This window comes from Panthera tigris, chromosome C1, assembly GCF_018350195.1.
Source record: "Panthera tigris isolate Pti1 chromosome C1, P.tigris_Pti1_mat1.1, whole genome shotgun sequence".
NCBI classification, from domain to species: Eukaryota; Metazoa; Chordata; class Mammalia; order Carnivora; family Felidae; genus Panthera; species Panthera tigris.
Genome location: NC_056667.1, coordinates 23,689,570 through 23,713,541, shown reverse-complemented (window position 1 = coordinate 23,713,541; position 23,972 = coordinate 23,689,570). Strand labels below are relative to the sequence as shown.

Below are 23,972 nucleotides of genomic sequence, written 5' to 3'. Positions count from 1 at the left end.
GAGGAGAAGTGAAGCTGACCCCATGGCACAGCACTGTCCCTGGGCAGGATGGGTGCCGGGTCATAGCATCCCTATGGTTCTGGCGCTCTGTCCTGCCTTCCTGGGGTGCTGGCAGAGTCAGGGGAATGGATGAGGGGACTCGAGACAGAAGTGCCTGGTGCAAGTGCACACGCGTGTGTGTGTGTGTGTGTGTGTGTGTGACTGCGTGTGCGCCTGTGTATGTGTGTGTGTGTTTCTGTATTTAGAAGTTGGGGCTGTGAGTGTGTGTCTGAAGAACCTGACATGTGACTGTGTGTGTGTTTGTGTCTCTGAGTGTGTGCGTGAGTGGAGAACAGGCTCTGGGGTGGTGACGTGGGGGTCACCTGGGTGGGATGTTTCTGTATGGGGCTTCACTTTGTGCAGTTGTGTCCATAAGGAATGTGTGTGTGTGTGTGTGTGTGTGTGTGTGTGGAGGGGGTGTCTGTCTCTCTGTGTGTCTGAATGTGCAGTTGTGGCTCTGAGGAGCACGGGCCTCCCGGCATGTGCCCCTGTGAGCGTGGGAACGTGAGTGTGCACATGCCTTTGTGTCCGCAGCACCGCGACTGTGTGTTTGTGGGGCTTGGTATGTCTGCCCCCACAGCGATGACTCATCTCATCCCCCACGCTACCCACCCCCCCGCCCATCTAGAGCTGTGATTGCTTGCTGTGGAAGGACTGGGGAGGGGCTACGACGTGGGGTGGGAGCCAGATCGTGCGGGGACACTCAAACACCAGCAGCAACGACAAGGTGCAGCTGGTAATGCGACAGGTAGAGACCCATGCAGACACCCACCCAGGCAGTGGGCCCCAGCGGAGTCCAGCACGGCCCAGGCTTAGAGCCCAGCCCAGAGCTTGGGATGCCATAGTCCGGGACCTCCCATACCCCCTGGGCTGGAGTGAGCACGGGGCTCCCCAGGTGCCCCAAACCATTATACATGGGGTGCACGTGTCGGCGTGGGGAAGGACTCGTGGCTGAGAATTCAGCTTCACAGAGCCAGTCTCAGCTCCCCTTAAAAGGGATCCCAAAGGCCAATCCTCTGTTCCTCCTTGGGGACCCCAGAGATGGCTGCTTTCCAGGAGGAAGGATCAGGAGTGTGTGGGAAGGGAGCTGGAGGAACACAGGGGACAGGTCAGTGACCTTCACCTCCCCAGAACAGGAGGAGAAGTGAAGCTGACCCCCCAGGCAACAATATTTCTCCCTATCAGACCCTGGTCAGGGAGGAGGCTTTGAGCCCCCAGGTCCCTCTGGTCCTGAGTCTGGCTCCTTCAGCCATGGCCTGAGGAGAGAGGCCAGTTGTTTGGCCAAGGTGGGCACGAGGGAGAGACCCCTGGGCAGATGCTCAGAGAAAATCCTGCGATACCCAGAGGGGCCAGTGACGCTCTGGAGGACCCACAAGGGGCTGTGGTGCTTTGGTCCTCGGGCCCAATAGCACTGGCCTCTGGCAACTCCTGGCCAAGCACCAGTGCCCAGGGGAGGCATCCAGGGACCTCATGCCCTCCATCTCCAGGCTGGGCACTCAGCCCTGGCACCCGCTCTGACCAGGAAGGACCGGCCTGAAGCCTTTGCTTTGCCTGAGCTGTCTGTCAAACTGGCGGCCACATGACCTCTTTCCTGGAACCAGCCATCCCCGGCCTTGTTGATCTAATCCCGAACCTCTGAGCCACAGGTCCCTGTCACATCCATCTTTAAGTGCTATCCCCGGGCACCGGCCCCAGGTCTGCCTCCCCGTCCCTCTCAATTCCAGCGTGACTTACAGTAACCTCTGTCGGGCTAGGACTAGAATAATCGGAATGTAATTGGGTTTTTGACTTGCTGATGCTGCCAGAGGCCTGGGTTGTGCATGGGAACACTCAGGGCAGGGCAGAGGTGCCTCTTAGGAGACCAGAAATCAGAAAACAGGCAGAGGTGTGTGCAGGGATGAGGGGTGGGCCAGCAGGGGCGGGGCCGTGGGTCCCAAGTGGGGGATTCTGAGCGCTGAGCCTGGCAGGCCACTAAGGAGGCTGTGGGGTTCGGTCCTCGGGCCCAACAGCACTGGCCTCTGGGAGCTCCTGGCAAAGTGCCATGCCAACGGGAAGGACCCAGGGAGCTCATGTCTCCAGGCCAGATGCTCAGTTGTGCCCCTTCTTCACAGGAAGGGCTGGCCCTCCTTCAGGGTTTGGATGGCTTGAAGGGGGTGGACATCCACTGAGAGAGCAGGAGCCCCAAGGCCCACCCAGAGCCAGGCATCCTTGGTGACTTCACAAGCTACAGAGCATCTTCAGGTTAGGGCAGGGGCAAAGAGGGAAGGGGCTGGGCCAGAAAGACTTGGGTCAGACTCCTAGCTCTGCTGCTTACTGCTGTGTGATCCGGGACTAGTCACTTCACTTCTATGACAGGCTGGGTAGTGGCCCCCAAAGATGTCCGCATCCTGATCCCAGGCACCTGTGACACATTACAAGGCAAAAGGGACTTTCCAGATGGGACTAAATTCAGGATCTTGAGATGGGGAAATTAGCCTGGGTTATCCAGGTGGGCCCAAGAGAATAACAAGTGTCCTTGTAATAGGAGGCGGGAGGGTTAGAAGGAGCAGATGTGGTGACAGAACAGAGGTTGGGGTGATACCAGCACTGGGAGGGGCCGCAAGCCGAGGAAGGCAGGCGGCCTCTGGAAGCTGGCAAAGGCAAGGAACAGATTCTCCCCTAGAGCCTCCAGAAGGAATTCAGCCCTTACTTTTAGCCCCATTAGACCCAATTTGGACTTCTCGCCCCCAGAAAGAAATGTGGCAAGAAAAAAAGCTGTGTTGTTTTAAGCCGCTCGGTCGGCAGTAATCTGTTATAGCAGCCCCAGGAAACTAATGCTGCTTCTCTGGGCCTCGTTTCACGGGTTCTAAGGGCAAAAACAGGAAGGTTTTCCATATAGAGTCACATAAGGATTCACTGCGGACAGGCAGGGGGCAGAGCAGCCGTGGCCGGGCAAGACAGAGACTCATACTTCCATACACACAGTATCTAAAAATAATTTAATATCGGGGCACCTGGGTGGCTCAGTTGGTTAAGCGTCCGACTGTGGCTCAGGTCATGATCCTGAGGTCCATGGGTTCGAGCCCCATGTCAGGCTTTGTGCTGACAGCTCAGAGCCTGGAGCCCACTTTGGATTCTGGGTCTCCCTCTCTCTCTGCCCCTCCCCTGCTCGCACTCTGTCTCTCTCTGGCTCTCAACAATAAATAAATGTTAAAAAAATTTTTTTAAATAGTTTAATATTTTAAAAAAATCAGAGTGGTCATCATGGGAAAAATCAGGGTTTTGTCAGATGTCCTTATGGCTCTCTTGTCATTTGGTATTGCTTTTATTTTGAGTCACATACTGGTGCAGGACCCTCCTAGTGATCTTAAATCCTAAAATTATAAATAATATCAGTTACAAACAATGATCATGGTAAATGTGTGCTGATGTGGTTATTTTGACCCAGGAACGCACAAGGAAAAGAAAAGGAGAAGCCTGATCTTTCTGGGAGGGTGTGTGTACATATGTGTGTGTGTGTGTGTGTGTGTGTGTGTGTATAGACTGAGTTGTTTTGTTTTGTTTTGTTTAACCATGATCTGAACTGCCAGACAGTTGAGGAAAATCTTTAACAGGAGAAAGACCAAGATAAACAGAAAAATATTCCAGAGGCAACTTGGGCTGGGTCTTGAGGGATGACTAGGAGTTCACAGATGGGCTTTGAGTAGGACATGCTGAGCAGGACGGGGAGTGGAAGGGGTGCCTGGGTGGCTCAGTCGGTGAGCATGACCTCACAGCTTGTGAGTTCGAGCCCCGCGTCAGGTTCTGTGCTACCAGCACAGAGCCTGGAGCCTGCTTCGGATTCTGTGTCTGTCTCTTTCTGCCCCTCCCCTGCTCTCTCTCTCTTTCAAAAATAAATAAACATTAAAAAAATAAATAAAAAGGAGGGGGAGAGAAAGAAAGATGGGATTCCAGGGAGAGGGGGTAAGGTGAGCAAAAGTGAGGGGTAGACACGGCCAAAGGTCTGTTCTGGGTCCACTGTCAATGCCAGTGGGGTCCAAGGGTTCTCCCTAAAAGAAAAGCAGCAAGAAACAGAAAGATGGATGAAAGAAAAGCTGACCTGAATCTAGGCTGAGGGGCTTGGGCTCCATCCCAAAGGCAGCGGGGTCCCTGAAGGGTTTAAGCAAGGTTGTGATGTGAATTGATCCACACCGGGGCCCTCCAACTTAAACACATTTGCAATGAATACAAAGCCCATTTTTCTCATCAAAGGCTCAAATCACTAGGAATGAGATCAAGGAAAATCATTACCTTCAATTACCTACAGTAGCTATTGACTCTGGTATTAGAATACAGCCCCTGTAACGAAGACTCCCAAATGACAGTGCCTTAGGAAATGGAAGTTTCTTTTTCTCCGCGGCCATCCAGCGCTGGCTAGACGGTTCTGCAGTCTTCGGGAAGCCAGAGTACGGCCAGGGTAGAAGTGTTGTCACGGTCATGAGCACAGGTTCTGGTGCCAGACTGTCCAAGTTTAAGTGACGGGTCTGCCACTTCTGAGCTGCTGTGTCACCCTGAGCGTGCCACTTAATTTCTTTGTGCTTGGGTTTCGCCATCCGTAAAATGGGGATACTATCTACGAATCTGAGGGAGGGAGCATAATGTTTTGCCAAAGATGTCTATGCCCTAATCCCTAGAAATTGTGAACGTTATCTTATATGGCAAAAAAACAAAACAAAAACAAAACAAAAAACAAACTTGGCAGAAGTGATTAAGACTCTCGAGTTGGGGATATTATCCCGGACTGCTCTGGTGGGCCCTGTGCAATCACGAGGGTCCTTAAAGGAAGGGGGCAGGAAATGGAAATCGTAATACGAGATGCAATGATGGAAATGAGAGACCATAGTGACCTGAGAAAGGACTTGGGAGCCAAGGAATGCAGGTGACCCACTAGAAGCTGAAAAGACAAGGGAACAAATTCTCCCCTGAGTCTCCAGAAAGCAGCAGTTTAGACGACACTTTGATTTTAAACTTCAGAACTCCAGATCTGTAAGGGAAAAAAAATCCGTGTTGTTCTGAACCAGCAAGTGTGTGGTATTTTGTTAGAGCAGCTATAAGGTAATGAATACACATCCTCATTAGGTTAAAGCACCTAGAAAACCACCATGACTAGGGGGTGCCTGGGTGGCTCAGTTGGTTAAGCATCTGACTTCAGCTCAGATCACTATCTCCTGGTTTGTGAGTTCAAGCCCCATGTTGGGCTCTGTGCTGACAGCTCAGAGCCTGGACCCTGCTTTGGATTCTCTGCCCTTCCCCTGCTCCCGCTCTGTCCCTCTCTCTCTCAAAAATAAATAAACATTAAAAAAATTTTTAATTACAAAAAAAAAGACCTGTTAGAAAACGTAGTTAGAATATGTCTAAGTGTTAGCTATTATTATTTACCCCAAAACTCTTGGCCTGGGTCAGAGATGGCCAGTCACATCCGTATTCCAGCTAATGGAGAGGCACATCAGTTCTGTTTGCATCCAGTTGGTCTGAATTTGGTCACCTGATCCCAGGTCGCTGCAAGGAAGCCTGGGAAATATCCTGTTTCTCTGGATAGCCAAGTGTCCAGGGAAACGCAGGGGTTCTGTGAAGGGAAGGAGGGGAGCTGGTTACTGAACTCACAGTGCCTGGCACCATGCCCAACTATGAAAGATGAGAAGTTCAGAAAGGTAACTTCCCTCCAGAGTTCGGTTGGATACACATTTTCCAGCTTTTCTTTCTTATGCCATTCATTTCATGAAGTATCTCTTGACTCCCCACTGTGTAAGATGAGACATCCTTTATCACACCTGCCCTCCCTCTTCCTAAATCTTCTTGCTAAACCACTACATTTGCATCTAGTTCTGTATCCATAATTAAAATGTTCTGGTTTTGTGTGTTGTCTGTCTCTGAATTTCAAAAATTGAAAATCAATAAAGTGTTTTTAAAAAATATTGTGATTATGTAAACATTATTCTCTGCAGAGCTAACTAGCATCCGGGGACCCAGAGGGAAGGAACGGTAATCTTATGATTTAAATGCTGCTTGAAGGCAAATGCTCCAGGCTTCAAGTTCAAATGTATTTTCCTATACTCCCTCAGATACTCAAAGTCATGCTATATTTTAATTCACTTCATATCTGGACCATGACTTTCTTATACGAGTTTTTGTTCTCCTGGAATTTCTAATTGCTTTTCTCTTTTCTTCTCGAGAAAAGAAACATATGCCTTTTTAATCAGGTCACTAAAATCTTCCAGCGTCTTAATTACATTATTTGTTGAATGAAGCCCATTTTCTTCTTAAAGGCTTTTTCCTCCAAACCCGGACTTCCTGTTCTAATTTTGACTGATGGCTTTATGGACCTCTGGTATTTCTATTCGTTGCACTTGTGGGTTAATTCTACTGTTTGGTGAATCTGTTACCTCTTACTTGGTGTTTACCTCTGTTTTGCTGGAGGATATCTTCAAATAACATTTTTAAAGGGGGGGGTGCATGGAAGGAAAATCTTCTGAAGCTTTGCATGTCTGAAAAAGGTTTTAAATTTGTCCTTTCTCTTACTGAGTGGGGCCATCAACCCACAGGCTTCGCTTTAGGGCATGTGGAAAGGAGGCAGACAGGCAAGCCGGCACCCAGGTTCTCACCCCGGGGCCAACATAAGGAGGGATTTATTCTAGATCGCCAACACTCTGAATAGGAATTCTGGTCCATTTGAAAAAAATTGCTCAATTTCTTTAGAAAGGAGTTCTCTCTCACTGTTTAATCTACCCCCTCTCTGTGTGTTCCTGATGTGTATGTGTTTGCAGGGGATTGTTGGTGGCCGAGGCTGGCTTGTTATTCGTTAAACAGGCCTTTCTTTGAATTATTTTCTAATTTTGGTGATTCTCATAACAGCATCTCTATTTTTGCCATATCTTCTTACTACCTGTATTAATATTTACTCTCTCTTTTTTTGGTGTTTTTAATGACTGAAATGAAACAGATCTAAAACTACAGCTTCTGGAAGAACCATTTGTTCTTGCTGGTCTTGTACCTCTCCTCTCCTTGTACCTCTCGTACCTCCTCCTTGACCTTGGTCCCTTGTCAGGCTTTGCATTTAAGAGCAGGGTCTCTGAAGACATCCTTGTTGATGACAGTTTTGTCCCAGGGGATAGCCACAGAGTACCTTGTGGGCATGAAGTGACTGTAGTTCTAAACTTTCACAAAACACTTGATCTTTGACCTCTTGGTGATTTTCTTCTTGCTTATGGCAGCTGTCACTTTGCAGGGATCACAGGCAATTCCAGCCACCAGAGTGTGGCTGTAGGGACAGTCTGAGGTGCCGTCACCAATGTTCTTCATGATGACTGGAGTAGCGTCCAGCCAGGATCGGCCCAACATTTTCAGGTTACACAAACTTGTCCATCTCAACACCAGCCACTCAAGCCAACGGCAGACAGAATATTTACTTATGGTATGACTTTTGCTGAAACTGACTCTGCTAGTTATACCTATCAAATTGCATGTTTCATGTTAGAGTTGTATCTCTTGTTTGTAATTATATAGTTGTATTTTCTAATCTATATTCCTAGCTTTTTTTTATGTGTGTGTGTGTTTTTTTTAGAGACAGAGTGTGAGTGGGGGAGGTGCAGAGAGAGGGAGACATAGAATCTGAAGCAAGCTCCAGGCTCTGAGCTGTCAGCACAGAGCCCCACGCAGGACTTGAACTCATGAACCAGGAGATGATTACCTGAGCTGAAGTCGGTTGCTTAACAGCCAGATGCCCCCTATACGCCCAGTTCTTAAGACAACAGAAGTTTAGGGGCACCTGGGTGGCTCAGTCAGTTAAACATCTGACTTTGGCTCAGGTTATGATCTCATGGCTTGTGAGTTCGAGCCCTGCGTTGGGCTCTGTGTTGACAGCTCAGAGCCTGAAGCCCACTTCGGATTCTGTGTCTCCCTCTCTCTCTGCCCCTCCCTCATTCGTACTCTGTCACTCTGTCTCTCTCTCAAAAATAAATAAACATTAAAAAAATAACAAAAGTTTTATTTACCACCAAATAGCATTCACAGCAATGGTGCATGTACCATACTTTGGGAAATACTTCTTTAATTAATAATCATGTCGGTTACCCGTTAATCAATTGCCTGAGCTTTCTTTGCATTCCTGCCAAGGCCCTCCAAAGAGGTCTCCTTTCAATAGTGCCTCTCCTCCTTGGCTTGTTTCCGACATGCCAGGAAATAAAGGAAAAGAGTAATTATGGAAGGCAAAGTATCACTTTTGTTATTGGTGATGTAAAGTGATGGCTGTAAAGGCCTTAGCTTAGGGCGAGGGCTGTTAACTGAGCCTCCATCCCTGCCTGGGGAAGCAGGTTGAGCCCTCCTTTCACAGGGAGTGGCTCACAGGCTCAGCCATGCCTCTCCTGGCCACTCTTAGTGGCATGTGGATAGAACAATCAAGTATCTTGGGCTCAGGTACATATTTAGAGAGCAGACAGTCCATATCTTATCCAAATTGCTCTAAAAAGTAGAAAAAGAGTGAAAATTACCCATTGTGTTTTGTGCAGCTAGTAAAAACGTAATATTAAACCGAGACTAGGAAGTTTCAGACAAGAAGATCTTAGATCAATGAATTCTGGACATAGATTCAAACATCCTAAAAAGAAGGTTGTCAAACTAAATACAGCAATACATTTAAAAATGCATAAGGACCAAGTTGGGTTTATTCCAGGAATGCAAGAATAATTTCAACATTAGAAAATTATTATTTTAAGGCTCAACATTAACAGATTAAAAGACATAAAAAATCCTACAATCACATGAAACAGATGGGAGAAAGTGCATTTGATAAAATTAAGCTGTTTATAAAAATTCTTGGCAAACTAGAAATAGGAGGGAACTTCCTTAATGTGATACATTGATAAGGAGTATCTTTCTAAAACCTGCAGTAAATGTATCACTTGATGGTAAAAACTTAAAGGCATTTCCTTTAAAGTCAGTAACCTAAAAAGGATGTTTACTACCTCAGCTTCTGTTCAGAGCTATACTGGATTCCCAAACCCGTGCTAGGAAGAAACAAAATGGTCATCATATATTTGTAGATCATATGATTGTTTACCTAGAAAGTGGAAGAGATTCTACAGACCAGCTATTAAAATTATCGAGGGGCGCCTGGGTGGCGCAGTCGGTTGGGCGTCCGACTTCAGCCAGGTCACGATCTCGCAGTCCGTGAGTTCGAGCCCCGCGTCAGGCTCTGGGCTGATGGCTCAGAGCCTGGAGCCTGTTTCCCATTCTGTGTCTCCCTCTCTCTCTGCCCCTCCCCCGTTCATGCTCTGTCTCTCTCTGTCCCAAAAATAAATAAATGTTGAAAAAAAAAAATAAAAAAAAAAAAATAAAATAAAATAAAATTATCGAGAAGATTCATACTGAGAGTTTCCTTGGGTCGGTTGCATTTCTGGATGCTTTGCAACAGAGACACTAACTGACCTTTGGTTTGGGACTTTTGTTTTTGTTTTTTGGGGTTTTTTTTGGACAATCTCTTCAAAGATGTTTGTTTGTCGACCATCTTTGGAATATAGAGCAAATCTCTTCCTCCGGAGGAGAAGGCAGATTTGCTTATTAGCCAGTGTAGTGAAGATAATGTCTCCGTCTGCAGCAAAGATCAGACAGTTGGGTTCCCTGAGCTCAGGGTTCCTCAGTGAATATGCAAACCCACTGAGTGCATGTGCAACATCCCTGTGGGACTTGGGGAACCAGAGGAGCAGAGCTGCTGGCTCAAACATGAGGCACATGCTTCTTGTTGAGCCATGAGTAATGAAGTCCTTTGTCTCTGACCTGTAAGTCTCGTGTCTTCTGTGGCATCCCTGATGCTGTGGTAGCGAAGAGTCTGATGGGGTAAAATCCCAGATCCTTTACATTCTTGATGGATGGTTCAGCCATCTCACTTTTGAATGCCAGCAACAGACATAAAGTGTTATTTATAAATGGTACCATTTAAAAAGGCACAAAACACTCTTCAGTGCCTACAAATAAATCTAAGAGATGTGCAAGATTTTTATGGAGAAAATTAGAAAACTTGATTGATGGTCATTCAAAAGATACAGATAGATGGAGAGGTAGAATTCGCCTGTAGAAGGAGGGACTCGACTGTAAAGATGTCAATTCTCCCCAAATTAATCTATACATTTATTTCACTGTCAAAGGATTAACTAAAGGGGCTTTTAAATTAATGTTTTTGGAAACATTATCCTAAAGTCATCTGAAAGGACAGCTAAGGGTAGCCAGGCAACTTTGAAGAAAATGATCACAGTGAGGAGAATCACCCTCTAGATGTCAGGACTTATACAACTAACTAAAGTAATTGACACAGGGAGATATTGGCAGAAGGATGTACAAATAAATAAATGGGGCAGGATTGAGGGTTCAGAGACAGAAGTGTGCAGACTGGAGGTTTGACATATGTCAGGGGTGGCATTCCAACCAGTTCCTTTCATGAGGTGCCTGGCTGGCTCAGTTGGTAGAACATACAACTCTTGATCTCAGGGTCATGGGTTCAAGCCCCATGTTAGGGGTAGTGTTTACTTAAAAAAAAAAAGAGGGGCACCTGGGTGGTGCATCCCAGTCTTGATCTCAGGGTCGTGAGTTCAAGCCCCGCAAGCCCCGCACTGGGGTCTGTGCTGGGCATGAAGCCTACTTAAAAAAAAAAAAAAGATAGTTAAAACAGTTCTTTCCAATATATTGTGGTGTGAAATTTGGTTTTCCATGTGGAAAAAAGAGAATTGCACTCCTATATCCCTGTGATCACCAAAGTCAATGCTGAGGGATATTAAATGTGAAAAAAAAAAACCTAACACTTCTAAAGAAAAAACTTTTCTAGGGTGCTTGGGTGGCTCAGTCAATTAGGCATCCGACTCTTGATTTCGGCTCAGGTTATAATCTCACGGTTTGTGAGAGCAAGCCCCAAGTCGGGCTCCTCGCCAACAGTCTGGAGCTTGCTTGGGATTCTGTCTCAGTCTCTGTCTCTGACCCTCCCCTCACCCCAAAGAAAGAAATAAACATTTTAAAAAATATTTGAAAAATCTTTTCTAGACCTCACGGTATGAAGATTTCTTAAATAAGTTTAAGAAGCATAAACAATAAAGAAAACACAGATAGATTTGACTACATTAAAATTCCAAAGTATTGTATAACAAAAACATGATAAAGAAAATTAAAATCCAAGCCACAAGGCTGGGAGAAGATACACATATAATGTACACAACAAAGCATTAATATTCAGGTTGCATAAAGAAGTTCTATAGATTGGGGTGCCTAGGTGGCTCAATCGGTTAAGTGACTGACTTCAACCTCAAGTCATGATCTCAATGTGTGTGAGTTCGAGCCCTGCATCGGGCTCTGTGCTGACAGCTCAGAGCCTGGAGCCTGCTTCAGATTCCGTGTCTCCCTCTCTCTCTGCCCCTCCCCCACTCACGCCTCTGTCTCTCTCCTTCTCTCAAACATAAATAAACATTAAAAAAAATTAAAAAGTAAAAATGAACAAAGATTAAAACAACGGAAGTTCTATAGATCAATGAAAAGGTTACAAACCACTCAACAGAAAAACAAGGGTAAGACATAAATAAGCAAACAATACAAATACATGTGAAACGATGTTGAACCCTACTTGTAATTTTTAGAATGCCAATGAAAACAATAATGAGTTGGAATTTCACTCCCCAGGTTGGTAACGCAAACATTTCCAGCCTGACTCTATTAAGTGTTGGGGAACAGGTGGAACAGGGGAACTCTTGTTAATGCCAAAAAGGGTTTAAGTCATAACCACTTTGAAGAGCAATCTGGCAAAATCTAGTGAAGTGCAGCGTGTCTGCGCCATACTCCCCGACCTAGCCCTTTAGTTCTGGAAATAAATCGCAACTCTTGACAAACACAAGAATGTTCATTACAACACCACGGTAGAGTGAAAGATTGGAAACAACAGAGTAATGTACAAGTCAACCTTGTCAGAGCTACAAAGTAGACGGTGAAGGTGAACGCGCTGGAGAGATACTACTGATTGACAGGCTACCCCTAACATTTCCGAGGCCCAGGGCAAGGCTCGGGGCCCATCTCTGTCCTCTCCCCACTCTGCCTCCATCCCACACGGTGAAAACCTCACGCGCACATTTGTTGACACTTTAGCGAATTTGTCCAAACTGTGTCCAAATCAGTACTATCAACTGTTCACGGATATGTACGGTAGGAGCAAAATTATACAAGCTTGCATGGAAAGGACACCTGCGTCTGGCAGCCTGGCAGGCTAGGTACGCTCTGAAAGGCCTCCCAATCCCAAAGAATCAGATGCTGGAGAAAAAAAAAAAAAGTGTAATTTAAAATTTTACTGGTAGATTTCTAGGAAGTGAAATCTCTAAAGAGACAAAGCCAATATTGTGAGCTGAGCCCAGGGCTCTGAGGGGTGCATAGTCAGAGGAGGTGTTACCTAAGGTAGATGCCTACTCAACACCACAGGAGTGCTGATGGGGCCGGGAGCAAGCTGGGGAAACTGAGCCTGAGATTCCTGCATTGAACGGGGACCCTGCAAGTGCCTTCAAATGGTTTCAGATTCACCGTCCTCCCCAGCCATACAATTATATCAAAATTAAAAAAAAAATTTTTTTAAGTTTTTCTTTAATGTTTATTCATTTTGAGACAGAGAGAGAGACAGGCAGAGTGAGAGTGGGGAAGGAGCAGAGAGAGAGGGAGACACAGAAATCCAAGCAGGCTCTAGGCTCCAAGCTATCAGCACAGAGCTCCACGCAAGGTTCAAACTCACGAACCGCGAGATCATGACCTGAGCCGAAGTCGGACGCTTAACCGACTGAGCCATCCAGGTGCCCCCTCAAAAATGTTTTTAAATCACCAATAGACCTACATTAAAAGCGCTTCCAAGTATGTACCTTGGAGAGCAGAAAAATGATTGAAGAAGACGAGTCAGAGATGAAGGAGTGTTGAGAAAAAAAAACAGTGATAAACACGTAGGTAGATCTAAACACACGTCGTACGATATATTGAGCAGGAAGGCAAATTTGTGGGCTGAGAAAAGGACAGGCCGAAATGCAAGTTGGGTGCAGGTGGAAGGGACGATACTGGGGTTAGTGTTCCTAGGTGATTGTACTGCTTGGCAAGAGGGATGGGATATTAAATATAAGCCGTGTTAAGGGTACAAGGTCAAAATGTTAAGAGAACCACTCTAAGAATAGGAATGGGGTCAATGACTTCCAAACCAGCAGACAGAAAAAGGAATAAGAAAACAAAAACCCAGTCTACTTTTAGAAAGGCAAGGAAGGGGGCACCTGGGTGGCTCAGTCGTTTAAGTGTTTGACTCTCGATTTCGGCTCAGGTCATGATCTCACGGTTCATGGGATCAAGCCCCAAGGCTTGACAGCACAGAGCCTGCTTGGGATTCTCCCTCTCTCTTTCAAAAATAAATGAACATTTTTTTTAAATAAAATAAAAATAAAAAATAAATAAAAAAGCAAGGAAGGAGAATGAAATGCAAAGCAAAGGTGAGACAAAGAGAAAGCAAAAGGTACCAGGATAGAGACAAGCTAAATAAGTTAGTAATAATAATACGTCAGCAATATAGGGTTCTAAGCGGGGTAGTTTAAAACACCTCTCTTTATTATTATTATTATTATTTTTTTTTTTTTTTATTTTTGGGACAGAGAGACACAGAGCATGAACGGGGGAGGGGCAGAGAGAGAGGGAGACACAGAATCGGAAACAGGCTCCAGGCTCCGAGCCATCAGCCCAGAGCCTGACGCGGGGCTCGAACTCACGGACCGCGAGATCGTGACCTGGCTGAAGTCGGACGCTTAACCGACTGCGCCACCCAGGCGCCCCAACACCTCTCTTTATTATTGACTGCTGTTTCTTTTTTTTTTTTTTTAATTTTTTTAATGTTTATTTATTTTTGAGAGAGAGAGAGAAAGACAGAGTGCAGGCAGGGGAGGGACAGAAAGAGAGGGAAAGACAGAATCCAAAACAGGCTCCAGGTTCTGAGCCATCATGGTGTGGGGCTCGAGATCGTGACCTGAGCCAATTGACTGCTGTTTCTAATCAGAAAAAGAATGATGAAAAGTATGGGCGATTTGAACCGCACACTGAACAAGCCCAGCTTACCGACCTAAAGAGAGTCCAACACTGAGACTCATTCTTCCCAAGCACACGTGGAACGTTTAACAAACATTGAGCACATTCTCGGCCTCACAGCAAGTCTCACACACCAGTCACGCACACCATATTCTCCCACCAAAATCCACTTAAGAATCTGTAACAATAAATAATTCCCACATGTCTGGAAGTTTAAAAACACGCTTTTGGAGACAGCCCGAATGCTCATCAACCGTTGAATGGATAAATAGGTTGCAGTAGATTCGGACAGTGGGATGCCACATCCCAAAACGCATCGGACACAAGCACACGTGCATAACAATTGTGACAGGCGACACGGGGGAAACTCGCAGAATGACTGTTGAGTGAAAGAAGCCGGAAAAAGTAAATACTCCATAACTCTATTTGCGTGAAACTCAAAAGCAGACAGAATTAATCTACAGTGACAGAAGGAGAATAGCGGTTACCTCTGAGACGACGGCAGGGATGCTGAAAAATTCTTTCTCTCACTTAGAAAATAAAAAAGAACCAGAGACTAAACCCCATGAAAGCAGGGCGAAGAAATGATGAAGATGAGAGCAAACAAAAATGAGTAAAATAGAAAACAAAGGCACAGCGGAGAGGATTAGGTGAGTTCTTTGAAAAGATTAAAAAAATACTCAAACCTCCGAGGCTGATTTGCATATAAAAAGGAACAAATAAGTAAATATTAAGAATGAAAAGGATGTGATCACTATAGATCCAGGGGAGATTTGAGAGAACAGTCTACACAACTGTCTCTTTAACGTGACGTTTTCTTTTTCATTTCCATTTCTTTTTTTTTTTTAAGTTTTTTTTAAATGTTTTTATTTATTTTTGAGACAGAGAGAGACAGAGCATGAGCAGGGGAGGGGCAGAGAGAGAGGGAGACACAGAATTCGAAGCAGGCTCCAGGCTCTGAGCTGTCAGCACAGAGCCCGACGGGGGGCTCGAACTCACAGACTGTGAGATCATGACCTGAGCTGAAGTTGGATGCTAACCGACTAAGCCACCCAGGTGCCCCTTCATTTCCATTTCTTATGTCAGTCTTGATAAGTTATCTTTTAAAGACACACCGCGTCGTCATTTTCTGATTTAGATGCACAGTTGTTTCTCGTGGTCAGCAAAAATCTTTGTCTAGGTAACTCCCTCTTTTCATTATTCATTTGGGCTTTCTCTCTTTTTTCTTAACCACGCTTACTACAAATGTACCTATTTTATAAGTCATTTGCTTTGGCGATCATCCGTGCTGGTTCTTTGCTTTCTGTTTCATTGGTTTTTTTCTTATCTTTATTATTTCCTGCTACGGGCGTGGGGGAAGGGGGGCGGGGGGGGGGGAGACATGATTATGTTGTCTCTTTCTGGTGTCCTAAGTGGAATGCTTAGGTCACTAATGGGAAATCTTTATTAAGGTGCAATCTTTTTTTTTTTTTGGGAGAGAGAGAGAGAGAAAGCATGAACAGGGGAGGGGCAGAGGGAAAGAAAGAAAGAGAGAGAAAGAGAGAGACAGAGAGAGAGAGAGAATCTCAAGCAGGCTTCATGCTCAACGTGGAGCCCGACACAGAGCTCGATCCCATGGTTCTGGAATCATGACTTGAGCCGAACTGAAGAGTCAGACGCTTAACCGACTGCACCACCCAGGTGCCCCAAGGTGCAATCTTTAATATAGGCATTTAAGAGGATACACATCCCCTCAAGGGTTGTTTTCGCTGCACTTAAATTTCAAAATGTATTGCTTTCATCATCAGCCCGTTCTTATATTTTGTATTTTTTCTTTGTCCCATTGAGCCTTTGGTTTGATTTTAATTTTCCAATGAAAATTTACCTTTTTGTTATAGTTTTCTCATTTTAGTGGATTGTGGTCATAGAAAATGGCCTATGAGACATCAGTTCACTTTGTGGGAAGACTTGCTTCATGACCTAGTATGGGAACAATTTTTGTAAACATTCTCATACTGCATGAAAAGAATGCCAATTTTTGTGACCAAACTTCTTAATTGTGTTATTCAAATATTCTACATATTTACGAATCTTATGGCCACTTGGCTTCGTAACTATGGAGAAAGGAAAGATAAGATCCTCAGGAGGATTAGGGATTCATCCATCTTTCTCTGAATTGTCTCAAGTTTCACTTTCTATCAGTGGTCATCAGACTATGGTCTGTGGACCAAATTTGGCCCACTCCTTATTTTTTTTAAATAAAGTTTTATTGGAACACAGCCATGTTCCTTTGTTTATGTATGATCTATGGCTTTTTTCTTACTACAATGGCAAAGTTGAGTAGTTGAGACAGAGGCTGTATGGTCTACAATGTCTAAAATATTTACTATCTGTCCCTTTATAAGAAAAGTGTGTTGACTCTGCCTTATGTAATCTGAGGGCTAGGCTGTTAGCTTCAAAGAAACTCAGAATTATATCTCCCTGGTGAATTTTTCTTTAAAAATTTTTTCTTGTTAATCATTATACCATGACTCTCTTATCCATAATGATGCCTTTAGTCCATTACATCTGAGATTTATAAAGCTACACCAGCTTTTTTTGGCTTAGTATTTGCCTCCTGTGCTTATTAGAAATGCTTTTAGGGGCTACCTGGGTGGCTCTGTTGGTTGAATGTCTGACTTCAGCTCAGTCATGATCTTGCAGTTCGTGGGTTTGAGCCCCGAGTCGGGCTCTGTGCTGATGGCTCAGAGCCTGTAGCCTACTTCAGATTCTGTCTCCTTCTCTCTCTGCCCCTCCCCCACTCATCCTCTCTCTCTCTCTCTCTCTCTCTCTCTCTCTCTGAAAATAAACGTTAAAAAAATGCTTTTAGCTGCAAGTAACAAAACCCAACAACAGTGGCTGAAGCAAACTGATGTATGTTTTCCTCAGTACCCAGGCTTGCTCTGTGTTTCCTTCTCTTTTTTTTTTTATTTTTTTTTTAACGTTTATTTATTTTTGAGACAGAGAGAGACAGAGCATGAACAGGGGAGGGGCAGAGAGAGAGAGGGAGACACAGAATCAGAAGCAGGCTCCAGGCTCTGAGCCATCAGCCCAGAGCCCGACGCGGGGCTCGAACTCATGGACGGTGAGATCGTGACCTGAGCTGAAGTCGGACGCCTTAACCGACTGAGCCACCCAGGCGCCCCTGTGTTTCCTTCTCTTTAGCGTTAGCCTGGACGCCTTTGCACATCAAGATTGCACGAAGGCTGCAGCACTCTGAGGCACTGGTGTCCACGGGCCAGGCAGGAGAAGAGAAAAGGAAAGAAACACTTCCAGATTTCTCTTTACATCCCAGTTTCCAGAACTGGGGCACTTGAGCGTCTTTTCCTTAATCGCTAACCAAGAGAAATGAGATTCCATGATCGGCTGAGACCAAATCGTGATTCATCCTTTGCAGCTGGTACTTTGGCATCACAGGAAATAAACTGAGGCTGGTGGACAGACACTCCTCCTGGACCAACAGATCTCTGCCTCCTCCCTGAGAGAAAAAGCAAATCAGGATTCAGTGTCAAAGGGCAAAAGGTTTGGGGTACACTGTTGCTCAAACAATGGGCAGTTATACCCAATATTTCTGTAGCTTTGTTTTAGATGTCTCTCAGGAGCGGCATCTAGCTAGATTATGTGTTTTCTTGCACTACGATAATCTAGCAACTGCCGAAACCAGTCCATTTACATTTTTTGTGATTACTAGCATTTAGAATGTTATTTTTAAATCCTCTTTTGTGTTTTCCATTTACCACGTGTATGATCAATAGTTCTCTATTGCTATGTAACAAACGACCCCCCAAAAAGAGCATTTCAAAACAACAAACATTTATTATCCCTCCTAATTTCTCAGGGTCTGGAATCTGGGAACCACGTAGCTACGCGATCCTGGCTCAGGCTATCTGTGAGGTCGCAGTCAAGCTGTCGGCCAGGGCTACAGCCATCTGAAGGGTCTGTTGGGGATATGCTTCCAAGTTCATTCCCGTGGCCAGAGACAGGAAGCTTCCGTTCCTTGCCACATGAACTTCTCCATGGTTGTAACATGGCTTCCCCAGAGTGAGTGATCCGAAAGAGACAAAGAGCACACAGAGAGAGCAACAGGATGAAAGCTGTGGGTCTCTTCTACTTGAGTTGCCAGATTTAGCCAATACAAATACAGGATGCACAGTTAAATTTAAATTTCAGTTAATATTTCAATATTCGCACGGGCCATATTTATACTAAATACTTACTCATTGCTTATTCGAAATTTAAATCTGACTGGACTTCCTGAATTTTATCTGGCAACCTTACTGATAACCTGACCTTGGAAGCAAAACTGGCTACATAACTCGTGGGGTCCCTTGTTAAATTTGTAGGAATTTCAAGTCAGTGAGAGCAGAGCACTAAACCAAGCATGGAGCCCTAGTGAGGACAGTGCCCTTTGTCAGAACGTGGGTTATACTCCCAAGACGGCCAACCCTGTTTGCAAGTGACATACCATCACTTCTATCATATTTTACCACACAGGAACAAGTCACTAAGTCCCACCTGCACCTTATGGGAGGGGACTCCACATGGGTGTGGGTCCCAAGAGGCAGGATCATTGGGGCCATCTTGGAAACTGACAGCCACACCAAGCTTTTCCTTTTCTTCTTTTATTTGTCATTTCCTGCCTGGAGGTGGACGAACTGGACTGTCTTCATTCCCTTTGTTTCCTCTCTGCAGGTTTAGAATACATTCTATTTCTGTTCTTTCATTAGTCATCCTTAAAATTTTTTAACATGCCCACTTCAACTTAACAAAGTCTAAAGTTAATCAATGTCCTCTTCTAGAACAATCAAGGACCTTAGTCAGAATACTTTTGAACCCTGATCTTAGCTTCCTGCCTATAATTTGATTGTTCCCAGTTTTTTTTTTTTTTTTTGGTCTTACGTTCTTTATTTTATTCCCCAAATGTCTGTAAAATTTTAATTTTTTAAAACATTTTATTTTGGAGAGAGAGAGTGCGTGTGTGCGGGAGTAGGAGAGAGGGGCAGAGGGAGAGAGAGAGAGAATCTTAAGCAGGCTCCATGCTCAGTGTAGAGCCCAACTTGGGGCTCAATCCCATGACCCCGGGATCGTGACCTGAGCCGAAATCAAGAGTTGGATGCTCACCCGACTGAGCCACCCAGGCGCCCCTGTAGAATTTTTCTTAAGTCCACTCTTATTTGAATTTCCCACGCTTAATCATGTTTTTGCTTTCCATTTCTTGCAAGCTACTTTTTCTTTCTGGGTTTATTTCCTGTGTTTTATCTATTATCTTAATTTGACATCTCGTCAGAACTCTCCATGGTGTTTTAAAGTGATTTTTTAAAAGCTTGACTGCGTCTCTAGTCCTATCCTTTTTGTTCCTAATATGGTATATTTTGTGCAAATAATTTGTTTATTTTGCTGAAGCTTTTTAAAAGAATTTACTAAGTCTTTTTAAAAGAATTCAACTTTCTGTTGGTTTCCATAGCGTTCCTTCCTGCTTTATTATTTCCTTTCTTCTGCTCTCTTTGGGTTTTCTGATGGCCTTTTCCTCGTCTCAAGTCAGACACTTAATTCATTGTTGTCAATCCTTCCTGTCTTTAATAAATGCGTTTCAGGCTAGAATTTTTCCTTCAAGTTCCACTTTAGCTTTATTGTGATTTAGTTTTAAATATCTTGTAATTTCCATGATAATGTTCTCCTTATCCCATGACTTATTTAGAAATGAGTTTTTAAGTTACAAAGCATATTGGATTTCCTTGGCCAACCTTTTATTGTTGGTTTCTGATTTTATTACATTGGGATTAGAGAACTTGGCAGTGATATTGATTTTTTGAAAAAATTGTAGACTTTCTTCATGCCACGTATGTGATTTTTTTTTAATGTTCCACTTGAGCTTGAAAACAGTGAGTATTCTGTGTTGGGGGGCTGTAATAGAAGTTTATGTTTACCCAGTAGATGAAGCTCCTTAATTATATTCTTCAAACTTCTGTATCCTCACTCATGCTTTGCTACTTGAGCCATTGGTTTTACAAAAGTTTAATTAACACTTCCCACTTTGTTTATAGATACGTTACTTTCTCTTTACAGTCCTGCCAGATTCGCTTTATATGTCTCACCAAAATAAATATAAGTTCACGATACATATAAATTCGCGATTATTCTAACTTCCTGGCAGGTGTTTTCCTCTACGATTGTATTGCTTAGGATTGGACCAATGTGACAAAGACTCTAAAAACAGTGCTTAAAATAAGAGAGAAGTGTATTTTTTGTTCATTTCAAAGTCCACAGCTGGGGCATCCTGTGGGGTTTGGTAAATGGGGATCCCAGCAGGAGATGAGATGGAAGGAAGAGAGTGGAATCGGGGTGTTTATTTCCCAGCTCCTTCTCTCTGAGGTCTCCTCTGCTCTAGAAGCCCTTTCCATCCGAGTACAGGTCACCTCTCCCTGGCTTTGACCCTGCAGGCTTAAGGGTGAAAGCTTTGCTGCTGCTGCTAATGCTGCCCCAGGCTCTTGTACTCTCTCTTGTGACTCCCCTACGCCCTGCTTTGTCATTAGTCCTTTTAAAAATAAATGCTGCCCCAATTCCCCTAATCAAAGTATGCCATCCGTTTCCTGTTGGGACCCTGAGTGATGCAGGCTGGCATCGTGTGTTTAAGTCATTGATTCTGGATGCCTTTAGGCAAGGGCGCACTCTCTAACATGTGCTGGACACAGGCGCCACCACTCCCTGTTTTCACACTCCTGGCTCGCTCTTGGATCTGCCTGGTCTCAAAGACCATTGAGACGGAGACCCTGGGTTCATAACCCCAGGCTAAGAGAGTCACAGCCTCCAGGTCTCCAGAGAGTCATAGCGCAGGGGCGGGTGGGGTGGGGGAGGGAGTACTCAAAGCCATCAGTAACACCCATCTTGTCCATTTCAACACCTGTCCAGCTTGGCCACTGGTTCAATAGCCAGAGCTGTCTCTCCTTGGCCAAACTCAGTATCTTGGGGTCACGGGGACTCACCTTTGTCTGAGGATGCTTTATTACTTTAGGTGGGTCAATACTTTCACTTAATGCCTGTCAGCTTCCGCAGGAGTACACTAGCCTGGCCCTTTGAGATGACTTTGGACATCTCTACTCTGATTCATTACATATCAATTTCTTCTGTCCAACTCTCAGTGGGCCCAGCTTGTTTCCCTCATATCCTCATTCTTAGGGAAGTTCTCAGTTTAGGTCTCACAGAGGTCCCTGTTCCCATTGTACAGACTGGGAAACTGAAGATCAGAGTGGAGAGTGAGATTCAGGGAATTTATTTAGAGGAGGTGGAATTTGAACCTGGGTCTGTCCGGCTCTGAGTTAGAGGCTTTCCAAGGGAAGTGTGTGTGTGTGTGTGTGTGTGTGTGCATGCTGGCAGGGGATGGGGGGGGGGACAGGGCAGCCTGAGTGGAGGCAGGAGGGGGGGATGATGCCACAGGTGAGAGAAACCTCAAAGCCAAAACCTCTCGCGGACAGGCTGGGGCACAACATGTGGGTAACAGGTGCAGAGTGGGGGCCACAGCAACCACAAGCCTCTGAAGGCCAACAGACTGAGAGCCATCCCCAGTTCTGCCCCTTCCTTCTTTATCCCCTTGGGTCAGTCTCCGGCCTCAAAGAGCAGTTATGAGGGAATGTATGTCTAACATTGGTACACAGTCAGCTTGGATCTCTTCCTCATCTCTCTGGGCTGCGGTAGGGCGACCTACGGATTCAGCCACCAGGGGGCCCTGTTGCCAAGGGTGACCAAGCATCTGGGCCCCGCCAGGGTCATCTGTTCCTTCAGTCATTCCTCCACTCTTCCAACAAGCAGCTCCTGTGTCCCTTCTGTGCCCAGTAGAGGTTGGAGGGATGCCAAGAGCACAGAGGGCAAGGCGCAGCCCTGTTTGAGAAGCCTAGTCAGGAAAGCATACTATGCTGGACAAAGTGGGGTGGGGGTAGGAGCTCAGAGGACTGAGCTGACCATACAGAGTCAGGAAGGCTTCTCAGAGGAGGAGGCTTTCAATTAAAAAAAAAAAAAAGTTTATTTTTCAGAGAGAACAAGTGGGGAAGAGCAGAGCGAGAGGGCAACAGGATCTGAAACACACTTTGCCCTGACGACAGAGACCATGCTCTGGGGCTCAGACTCACGAACCATGAGATCATGACCTGAGCTGACTCTGACCGAGCCACCCAGGTACCCCTGAGGAGGCGGCTTTTGAACTTGACTTTCCAGGATGAGCAGTGATTTGCTCCTGCTCTGCAGACTCTCACACCTCCTTGCAGCCCCAAGCCAAGCCGTCCTGGGTGTTCATAACCCACATGACTCCCCCTCCCTCCAGGCACGCCGCGACCACCAGCTTCTGTGAGCCCCCAAACTTCAGGCCCTAGTCATCCCTGCAGAGTTAGAGGCCACAGAGCCTGCTTGGGTACAAGATGAAGGGCGGCTGCATGTGCACAAGGACAGAGGGCAGGGAAAACCCAGGCTTTGGAGACTGACAGTTGAAGTTCTCTACCAGTTCCTAGCAATGCGTCCTTGGGGAGGACACTTCACTTTCCCTTCCCTTCCCCCAGCGTTTCCTCCCCGTAAAACAGGGGGGAGGGGGCGGGGGGGGGCGGGTAATAACCATCCTATAGCGCATATGTCCAGTAAGGCTCATTTGGCAGCCGTCTCCCTGATCTATGAAGTGGCAAACTCCCGTTAACCATCTCGTCGTCGCATTGAGAGGTGGACCCTGTTGCGACCCTTGGAATAGGAAGGAGGATGCTACCCTCCAAGGGTTGCTTGGACTCAGCCTTGCTTCACCTTGGGAAGAGGCCGCCTTGCAGGTTGTGGTCAGAACCACAGAATTTTCAGGAAGTGGGTGGAATCCCCCAGGGCTCAGCAGGGAGTCGTGGGGGAAAAGCTGGGGGGGGTGGGCAGTGGGAGGAATCCCTCACTCTTTGACCTGCAAAGAGGATCTCTACAAATTCACCGGAAGACAGTGTGGTCCGTATCCAGCTCCATTTATCGGCTGTGTGACCTTACAAGTCACCCCCCTCCCTGAGCCTCGACTTCCTTGTCTGTCAAGTAGGAGTAACAGTGGTCCCTAGCTGCCGTGGGCATTGTTCTGCCATCTGCTCAGCTTCACCCACTTGCCCTGGAACAGCAGCCCTCTCCTTTTTTGGGGATCTCCTCCGCTCCAAACACTGTTTCAGCCAGGGCTGTCCCCACTCCTATGATCCTGTCCCTTGGCCACAAGTGATTGGCCCACAGGTGGACATCTGACCACAGCCAGGCTGATCAGAAGCCTTCCCTGTTCCATCGGTCTTGTTTGGAACCCAAACTGAGAAAATCACTGTGGGCTGAAAAGCTCAGGAGCTATCATCACTGGCCACATGTCCTTCCTCATGGCAGTTCGTCTGCAGAGGGAAAGGCAGAGGAGAGAGAGGGACAGTCGGTAGACCCAGCAGTATCTGGGCCCCTGTTTTGGGCTGCGGCCCAGCAGCTCTGCTCACAATCTAGGAGTTCGCCTCCCTCTTGCATTCTGAGAGTCACCTCTCCGGTTGGCATCGATTTCTAAAGATATACTTTCTCACAGGGATGTGCGTAGTAACAAATGAGCTAAAAGCATGTGAAGCGCCCAACCCAAGGCCCGGCCTGCTGCAGGCTCGGTAAGCATGGATTCCTTTCCCTTAATGGGCACCAGGCAAGGATGAGGATTTGGCAAAGACACCAGGAAGATGTGAGGCGTCAGTACTCGTGAAGCGATATAAGTCAGCAGCTCCGGGGAGACTAGAGTCAGGTGACTCGGGACCCCACAGAGCCCCACAGGAGACCAGGATGAATGCCCAAGCAGAACATTTAGTGGATAGGAAAGG

General features: G+C 45.9%; 1 pseudogene; it reads right to left on the bottom strand.

Moving 5' to 3' along the window:
- Window positions 1-7,005: 7,005 nt before the first annotated feature.
- LOC102962674 lies at window positions 7,006-7,420 on the bottom strand (annotated as a pseudogene).
- Window positions 7,421-23,972: the final 16,552 nt, after the last annotated feature.